Genomic DNA, 10,499 nt, shown 5'->3' with positions numbered 1-10,499 from the left:
TGTATTCTTAACAAGCCATAAAGAAGCACCTAACTCAAAAACATTTACATTTAAGCAACAGTAGACCGGGAATTGTCTTGATACCAACATGCATACCCGAGGGCTGTGCCCCAGTGATGGAGGGGCACTGGGTCTGAGTGGCTGAGAGTGTATGGTAGGGTAGTAAGGACTTGGAGTCCAGGGAGAAATACATTCATGTGACAGTTTGACCCAACATGGAAGCTCAATGACCATCATATTGTGAAACTGGCAATTTGAGATCTTTTTATCATGATGTCGTTTAGGGAGCCAGCATCTTCTTAGGAAACAAGTTGTTTACCTAAACTGAAAGGTTCTAATTGACAATTCCAGGACAAAGGGGTAATTTGGTTAACAATGTCACAGTGTTGCCTAATCAGACAATTAGAGTGAGGAGGCTGATGGATATTTTCCCCAGTCCTTGCTAATATTGACCTTATTTACTCTGTGAAAACATGCACTGACACACTGTAACCTAAGGTATTTTATGAGACTTTAAGAAACAGTCATTTTCATAATGGGTCATTTTAGGGATCTAACTTCCAATATCATTTTTTGTGTTTTTTTCTTTTAACTTTTGATACCTTAAAATGCCCCATTGTTATTGTTGCAGGCAAGAACAACAGGGAAGAATCAGGTTTATTATGACCTTCTTATTTAATTAGTCAAAGTTGAGACAATCCCTCAACATGTATTTTTAAAACGTCAATAAGTGGCTGGGCGGTGGTGGCACACAGGGAAGGCAGAGGCAGTCAGATTTTTGAGTTTAAGACAACCTGGTCTACAGCAGAACAGCCAGGGCTAATCCTGTCTCAACAAAACAAAACAAAACAAAACAAACAAATAACCCAACCTAAAAACCTAAAACCAACAAAATCAGTAAGCTTGGTGGTTACTACAAAGTAGGAAGACATTTGTGGATACCTTTGAGGTGTCATCAGGATGAACATATTTTTTTTTTTGCAAGCAAATGTTTAAGATGACTGGCAGGATGAGGACCAACTGACTGATATTAAGAATTCTCTTCTTTTTTTCCCCTGTGGAAAATGGTTTAAGATGATATTAATAATTGGGCCTAATGATTTAGCTAGCTAAATAGTAAAATATAGTATGAACTGTACAGTTCATAGTCCCTGGATATGCATATCGTAGACACTGGAATCAAGAAGACTTCAAAGGAGAGTTTTAATAGCAAATGAATTCTCAGTGTTCACTAGGATGCTTGATATTTTTCTAACCCAATGCTTAACCAAGTTCTCATTTCCTTACTAAAATGGTACACCACAGCATAAACTTGTCTGTACCATCTGACTGCGCCCCAGATCTTTCTAAAACCTTGTACACAGTTTCAATTGTCAGTATGTAGATTCCTACTCTCCGTAGACTATTACTGTAGCACTTGGCATTTGGAGAGACGGTCACCAGAGCTGCAATTTGCTTTATTATTTCATGTGTCCTGTACTTTGTCCGTCGGGAAACAGAAGCCAAGAGCAGTGCGAAAGATGGGTTATGAAGGTCACTTTGCTTGAGTTTGGATACATTTTTGGATATCATACCTCAGCTTAAACTTTTACATTTATTTTTGCATTATGTATTTCCATAGGAAATACAAATGAAGAATTCATAAGAGAGAGATTTATAGCTTATTGGACAATGAAAACAATGATTCAAGCACTTGGGAGGCAGACACGAGCAGATGTCTGTGTGATGGAGGCCAGCCTTGTCTACATTGGGAGTACCAGGATAGCCAGGCTGCAGAGGGAGACACTGACTCAAAACAAACAGGCAGACAGACAAATTTTCTGGGACTGAAGTGCTCCCCAGGAAATCAACCCAAGATACAAGTCTTCTATGCCTAGAAGTTTGGTTTGGAAATCTGGAACACTTCAAGGTTCTGAGCAGACATAGGCCAAAACTGCGCGAACCTTCCGGTGAGCAGTGCCACATGGGTAAGTGGTGCGGGAGAATTGTCTGTATTCTGTCAATCATGTATTTTAATAAAACGCTATTTGGCCAGGCAGGCAGTATAGGCGGGAGAGCCAGATAGGAAGTGGAGGTGGAGCAAAGAGACTGGGAGTATTCTGGAAAGCAGGAAGCTCCCTCCACAGTTCTGCCCAGACCACCGGAGAGGAAAGATGTAAGCTGCCCTGCTGGAAAAGGTACTGAGCCACGTGCTAAAGTAGATAAGGATAATGGGGTAACATAAGTTATAAGAGCTAATAAGTAGCCTGACCTAATGGGCCAATCAGCTTTATAACTTATAGAGATCTCTGTGTGATTGATTTTCTCTAGTACTTGCCAGCTGTGGGGTACTGGGCAGGAACAGATACCCTAACAAGCCGGTCCCTCATGTTACATATGGCGCCCAGACATGGGTAACTGAATCCACAGAAAGTTTGCGAAAGCTTAGGAAAGAATAGAGTAAAGCATGTTTTCTTGGTGGCAGCAATTTCTCGGGTCTGCTCTGCTTGCTAGAGGCAAGCAAATGCTCTCATCTAAGAGAGGCTTCCTGACTCAGCTTTAGCTTCAAAACTTTGCAGCTCATTAAGAGGTCCTGCCATGAAACACTTAAACGGTGTTGATGAAAAGCTGAACGCATGCTTTTTGGCTTTCAGCCATAGCAGGAAAAAGCTGTGCTGTTTTAAAATGCGGGCTTTCTGAGCTGTCCTGCCAGGACAAACTCTGACTCCTTCAGGCAGGCAGTCTGACTGAGTGTGGTCTGTGAGCAGAATGCTGCAGCTTGCTTGCTGGCAAGGACCTTGAAACACCATAGAGTTGTGGCAGTGAACACAGCTCTGGCTGGTATCTCAGCCATGAGGCTGGAAAGCTAAGGAATGGTCTGGGTCTAAGTGTCAAAGCTACGGTTTTAGACCTACTCATTGAAGACTCATGTGGTCAGAAAAAGAGAGATATACAGTAAAGAGAGATTCAGAGAGGAAGAAAACCTCTAAATGGTTTACAGTGTGCTAAAAATATATGCAGGCTAAAAGTTAAAGTTCTTAAAGTAAAGAAAGAAAGAGAGTAGTTGGATGTGGTGGTACACACTTTTAATCCCAACACTTCAGAGGCAGAGGTAAATTGAACTCTGACACTTTAAGGGACAGAGGTAGTTGACCTCTGTGACTTCAAGGTATGGTAGAACACACCTTTAATACCAATGCCTGGGAGACAGAGACAGACAGATCTCTGTGAGTTCAAGGTGTGTTAGCATACACCTTTGATCCCAGCACTTGAGAAGCAGAGGCAAGTGGATCTCTGTGAGTTCAAGGACAGCCTGGTCTACAGAGTTATTCCAGGACAAAGATAAACAGAGAACCTGCCTCTAAAAGTAAAAGTAAAAATATAAGAAATAGAGGTTAAAGTAAAGCCACATAAAGATGGAAAATACACAGAGAATCTTGATACTGTATGCTATTATGCTCTCTTTGAATTGTTTGAATGCTGAAGAAGGAGCAACAGCTGCTAAAAGATTTTTGTTTATAAATGCTGCTGAACTAACCCAAGATAGGTATTTTGAAAATACCTTGGCTTCAAAACTGAAGTCAAAAGGTATGTTACTTTGGAGAAGAGATGTTGCTTTTGTTTCCACAGAAAATGAGAAGCTGTGGATTCATTCTGAGTTAAGAAAAATCAGGTTCAAAAAAGGACGACCACCTTAGAAATCTCCGATAGGAACAGATGGCCCAGATGACAGAATTCTACATCCAGAACAGATTCAAGACTGCTGCCTGAGATGATCGAGACTCCCAGGATACTCCAGTCAGGACTTGATTATAACTCTAAATTTTCTTTAGGTCCCCATAAGATCATCAGCGCCCCCAATCAGCAGGAAGTAGCCTGGAATGCTACGTCCACATTCCCAGCAAATGGATTATGGGTATTTTCCTATGTTAAAAAAAGAGAGGGATATGGTGCGGGAGAATTGTCTGTATTCTGTCAATCATGTATTTTAATAAAACGCTATTTGGCCAGGCAGGCAGTATAGATGGGAAAGCCAGACAGGAAGTGGAGGTGGAGCAAAGAGACTGGGAGTATTCTGGAAAGCAGGAAGCTCCCTCCGCAGTTCTGCTCAGACCACCGGAGAGAAAAGATGTAAGCTGCCCCACTGGAAAAGGTACTGAGCAATGTGCTAAAGTAGATAAGGATAATAAGGTAACATAAGTTATAAGACCTAATAAGTAGCCTGACCTAATGGGCCAATCAGCTTTATAACTTATAGAGATCTCTGTGTGATTGATTTTCTCTGGGACTTGCTGGTTGTGGGGTACTGGGCGGGAACAGATACCCCAACAAGCCGGCCCCTCATGTTACAGGTAAGTATGAGAGGAAGGGAAGGAAGTTACCAGACTGAGTGCTTCAGCAGAGATGCTTTGTCAGCGTTCTGAATGAATCCCCCCCTCCATTTCTAAATAAATATTTTGGTATACTTGTTATCATAGGAAATTTTCACTGAAAAAATAGACGACTCATTGATTGTCTACATCGCTTGTGTTTTGGATGTGGTGTTTAAACTCCCAGCATATAACATACTGGTATTGCACCAATAAGACCTGCCAGTGTAGAGTTCTTACTGTCCTCCAGACAAAATGTGCAACAAAAGTGGTCCAAGCCCCTGGTAATCCTCGAATGAAAGATTCCTGCCAATGTCACTACAGTTTCGGAAATGGCTAGTACTTTCCAGGAATTAGAGCTTATTTCCCAACAAATGGAGTGCAAAGAGTTCCTTGTATGACCCTATAAAAGCAGACCAATTACTGTATGAGGACATTTCAGGATAAAAATTATATTAGGCAAGTTGTGTGTCCTCAAGTTAATATGGGTACCAGCTTTCCAGACTTTTGTAGCTTCCGGCCAGGGCAGTCATTTTCCTCAATGAATTCAGCATCATCGTTCCTAGGCTGACACCATTTTCTTAGAACTCACTTAAGTGCTGCACACAGAGCATCTCATGAGGATTTTCCTCTTCCAGATCCTTCTGTTTAGATGGCAGACCTTTTGAAGCCATTTTAATTGGATACCCCCAAATAGCTTGAGGACTAGGCTTCTCTTCATGAGTTACTGTCTTTTCAAGTTCCCTGAATCTACTTTTTCAAGCTTCAAGCTTTCAACATTTTTAATAGTGAGTGACTACAATGTGCATTTAAAACCAGATAACACCCTCGTCTCTGCTCTCACAGTTTGAGGAAACTTCTGTGAGACAGATTCCCTCTTCCGTCATGCCTACCTGCCAGGCTAGCTGACTGAAAGAAACAAAGATGAGAGCTACAACTTGAGTCTTAGTCGCTATGAAATAGTTGTCTTCTGCCTTGTGGCAGCCATGACAGTTCCCTATACCTCAGTTACTGCCTCGGTAAAAGCCAGGGTGGCTGTATCGCAGCTCTCGGTGGACTATTATGACCAACGACTGAAATAACCAAAAGAAGCCTCTCCTCATGGTGCTTAGTGTGTAGGCCTTTGCCACATTGACTGCAATTAACCCAATGGTGTAGTATGTCTGATTTACCAAAGTGTTCTCAGAAATGCAGATCAGTAATGGACATGTATCCCTCAAGGTACCAATGAGACAGAAAACCAGTCTGTATTTGAATTAAAAATAACTTAGCAGAAAGAACTATTAACTACTCATGAAGGTGTCAAGTACATAGCCAAAAAGATGAAAGGAGAAAACTTCAAAGCTACGGCTTTCTGTGGGGAACAGCAATCTCCCTTAGGGTTGGAAGACCCAGGGCCAGAGCTGGACTTAGTAAATACATCTCGGAACTCTGCAGGAAGATCTTTAGGGCTGTGTCTCAGAATTCTGAGCTGAAAGTTGACTCATCTTCCCTGTGCTTTAGTTAGTTAGTCTTCTGGGAAGGCGTCAGTCAACGGGTGCTGGGGATGTTATGATGGGGGTGCAATGAAGTTGATTTTACATATGTTAGGAAAACTATACAATGTGCTTCAGCTGTTGCCACTGCTAAAACAAAGATTCTGTTGCTAAGGCAACTCTCCCAGGACCTGGAGGAAAGAGTTGGCTTCTTAGAACTGGGTCCGGTTCTTTTAGGGCCAGCTGCGTGTGACCTGAGGCTCAAATCAATGCTGTGATCTTTAATCCTTCATTCTTATTTCTGCCAACTTGAATTTCTACTTCTTTGGAGGGAACAGTCTTTTTAAAAATATTTACTTTTTTACTATTATTTATGTGTAAACCATGTGTGCGCAGGTGTCTGAGGAGGCCAGAAAAAAGTGTCAGATCCATTGAAACCAGCATTGCAGGAGGTTGCGCGCTTCAGAGACCAATGCTGGGAACTGAACTCAGGTCCTACCACCTTGTATTTTAACCACTCAGCTATCACTTCAGTGCTGTGGGATAATCGCTTTGTATACTGTAAAGTTTTGTCACTTGTATTGGATTAATAAAATGCTGATTAGCCAGTAGCCAGGCAGGAAGTCTAGGCAGGGCAACCAGACTAGGAGAATTCTTAGAAAAGGAAAGGCAGACACATAGTTACCAGCCATATTCAGAGGAAGCAAGATGAGAATGCCTTACTGAGATAAGACACCAAGCCACGTGGCTAAACATAGACAACAATTATGGGTTAAATTAAATTGTTAGAGCTAGTTAATAAAATGTTTGAACAAGAGGCTAAACAGTTTATAATTAATATAAGCCTCTGTGTGTTTTTCTGAGAACAAACAGCTACAGCATCAGGTGGGACAGAAATATCCATCTTCACTCCAGCCCGTAAGCAGCCTTGGCAGTGGACAGTCACTGAATCTCTTTGTCATTATTCCCAATGTGGCCAAATTGAACAAAGCTCTTTTTTTTTCTTGATTTTCTCCATTACTTGTTTGTTTAATTGTCCTAGAGAGGATAGTTGGCCAAGTCCAGCTTGTTGGGTCTCCCTAGCAACTCAGGTAATACTTCTATGTGGGAAAAATGGTCATGCACATCAAGTAATGTAGAGCATCTTGGGAAGAATGCTTCTTGACAACTTTTAGCTCCCTTTCTAGGGAACAACCTAGAAAAGGAGAATTAAACTTAACTAAAAATTATATTTTGTATTTTCACAAAGAAAACTTTAATTTCTTTTAAGAATATTGTTTTTATTTTATGTGTGTGGGTGTTTGGTAGCATGTGTGAAAGTGCACCACCTGTGTGCAGTTCCCAACAGAGGCCAGAAGGGGGAGTTAAAGCTCCCTTTGAATTGGAGCTGTAGACAGTAATGGGCCATGTAGGTCTTCTGTCAGAACAGCCAGTGCTCTTCAATGCTGAGCCTTTTTCAAGTCCTGAAATCTCTAATTTTTAAAAAATATTTTCAGCTCTCCTGAAGAAAACGAGCTAATAAATTATGTTCATTTTGCATGTCAAGTGTGGTGGTGTGGTTAATTTCAGCAAATGCCTCAATGCATCTGATGGCCTTAACATCATCTTTGTTGACTCTCTTTGCTGCCAAAAATGCCTAGGAAAGCCGGTCACACATGCTACATGTGTTCATCCGGGGTGTTCATCTGGAAATTGTTTTGAATAGAAAAACAGCGATATCTCCTTATTCCATCAATGACAATCATTTGGGATCACACACAAGGGAAGATCTGCCATGCAGCAGGGAATGGCTGCTACCATAGGAGGTGAGAGAAGAGAAGCTGGCAACCAATACAGATAGGGAAAAGTCAGCAACTCAGCAGCCTAAGATCATATCTGAGCTTCTGTTTCCCCGGGAGTATTAATGACTTGTCCTAATTCCAAGGGTAGCAAGGCTGAAGGCGAGAGCAAAACCAAGGAGAGGACAACTGACTCGACATGAGTCACACACACAAGATATGCAATGCCAAGACATGCTCGGGTGACTTTTCCACCCCCGCCGCTGTTGGTACATGTGTCTTCATCCTGCGGCTGCAGTCACATACACCAACTTTAGCATGTTTGACAGTTACTGTTCTGGCTGTTGGGGATGCTGTTTGCCCCATGTGACTTACATGATGCTGTTGCTGACTCGCTACACTTCTGGCTGGTTCAGAGCTGGTAGTTCCTCTCGAAATACATCTCAGTTCATTGGTGTAGATCGAAAGATTCGCAACTAGACTAGACCTTTTGTTTTGTTTTCTGTGCCCTACTACATTTTATTCTGTTTAGGGAAAATTACCATGATGGAAGAAAAAAAAATCTATCTGGAAACATCCCGGTCTGTCAGCAGTTTAAGTCTTTCAGACTTACTAACATACTGTCAGAGTTAGTTGAATGACTCCGAAGGCAAAGAATTTCTGACAATGGTGTGAGTGTCTTCCCAAGCTTGTGTCACAGAAAAACTTTTTTAAGGATGTACTCACTACTCTTCTGCATCTATCACGCTAACAACCCTCAATCCCAGATAGCAACTTGGTATATCATCTTAAAAATGTATTCTGGGACAGTAGTTTCTTTTTCATTTCTTCATTTTGTTTTTCCAGATGGGGTTTCTCTGTGTAGCTTTGGAGCTTGTCCCAGAACTTGCTCTGTAAGCCAGGGTGTTCTTGAACTCAGAGAAGTGTCTGCCTCTGCCTCTGCCTCCCAAGTGCTGGGACTAAAGGTATGTGCCACCACCGCCCGGGTGAGGGCAGTCTCTTAGGTCACTGGGTTAACAACACAGGAGACATAATTCATGCTTCTCATCGTAGTGAGCTATAGGTAGGGCTCAGAGTGATGGATTGACCTGATTGGTTTAGAATCCAAAGAGCTCCCGTCAGGCAGAAAAGCTCAAACATGGGATCCAGTTTCTGATGAGTACATATTGTGCGTCGGGCATTGTTTTAGCTCATTAATGATCCATTCATGGACTGTAACTGTGGAAGCGGAAGTTCAGAGAGGAAAGAACTACGTACCAAGAACTATGCTTAAAGGCATCTTTACTGCCCTCATCTCCTCATCTGCCACATAGTTGCCTCCTTTTCTACAAGCCGGTTCAGTTCTGCAAAAGCAGGTAAGTTAGTCCTCTCATGGCCTCGCAGTTTCTTATCATATACCATGTCCTAATGGCAATTAGGTAACTGGGTACATAATTACTTGTTTAATATTTTTTTCTTTGCCTGAGACTATAGTTAGCTTAAGAGCAGGTACCTTATTTATAAGTTCATCCCTGCATCCCCAGCCTCGGGTCCATATCCAACGTGCCAAATACATTCAAGAGATTCCTATTGAAGTAAAAAAACCATGAACAAGGATATTATTAATATACATACTAACATGGGGAGGGGAAGTAGGATCCTACTCTAAGAGTTGCAGGCAACAACTCAAAGGTACTCTTTTGGAACTAAGGAACACTGAGAGTGGGAGAAAATCCTTCCCTGGGAAGAGCACACCGACTGGGTATTCAACACCAAGTGGGCATCTCTGAAATCTAGACATGTAAGTAATATTGTACAGACAGAGCAAGTTGTATTTATATATTTGTGAAAAAACACAGAGTTATAAACAACTAAAGAAAAAGACACCATGTATTTGAGAGATATCAAGGGACGGTCACATGGAAATGGTTGAAGGAAAGAGGAAAATCATGAAATCTTAAAAAATTAAAAAATATTATAAAACAAAAGATTTATTATTACCTAACAACATGTGACCAGTTTACTCTCAAATCCCACAACTGCAAAGCAAAACATTCCTCATTTCACAGTTTCTCTGTATTAGGACTTGGAGAGTGGCTTAACCAGATGCTTCTGGAGAAGGCTCTCCTGTCATCCAAGCGCTTGTTGGAGATGGATGATGCCTTTTAGCATGGCTTACTCACATGGTAGAAGACCTCAGCTCCTAGACTCTCAGTGGATGTGGAGGAGGAGAAAAAGGAGAAGGGGAAGAGAGGAGAGGAGGGTAAGAGAAGAGAGGAGAGACAGACACTATATTACTTATTATGACCCAGTTTTCAGTATTCTTTCCACCATATTCTGACTATACATTCAAGCATTAGTCTGAATTTATAATGGAGATAAAAAGAAATGGATTCCACCTTCTGCCAAGATGCACATTTTAAAGGCAAGTATCTTCTAACCCTACTTTGCCTGGCAATATTTCCACTTGCAGGGACTAGGGAAATTATTCTTTTGGGAACAATGAAGCAAACATACAGAAATGCCAGCAAACTGCCTCACTAAGAGAAGCCATGTCAGACCAAGGAACAAAGACAAATAGGAAAAGAAGGAGGAGGTGAAAGGTTATTGTGAATATGTGTGTGTGTGTGTGTGTTTGTATACACACGTGTGTGTGGATAAAACAGCTTTATAAAGGAAGTCAGTGTGACAACATCATTGCAATTGTGCCCCTAGAAATGTGGCATCTTCATCAGAGACTGAAGCTCAGAGTTGTGAAAGGATCAGTAGTGTGAGGTAGGATTTTGGAACTTTAAGTTGGCTGGCCAAGGAAGTGAAAATGCCTAGAAATTTATGAAATATAAAGTGTTCTATTGCAAGGAGAGAGAGGCCACTTGTTTATGCCCAGCTGCTTAGCCCAGAAATAATCACACAGAAAC

Source organism: Myodes glareolus, chromosome 13 (genome assembly GCF_982192425.1).
Source record: "Myodes glareolus chromosome 13, mMyoGla1.1, whole genome shotgun sequence".
NCBI classification, from domain to species: domain Eukaryota; kingdom Metazoa; phylum Chordata; class Mammalia; order Rodentia; family Cricetidae; genus Myodes; species Myodes glareolus.
Note: the sequence above shows the minus strand (reverse complement) of the source record.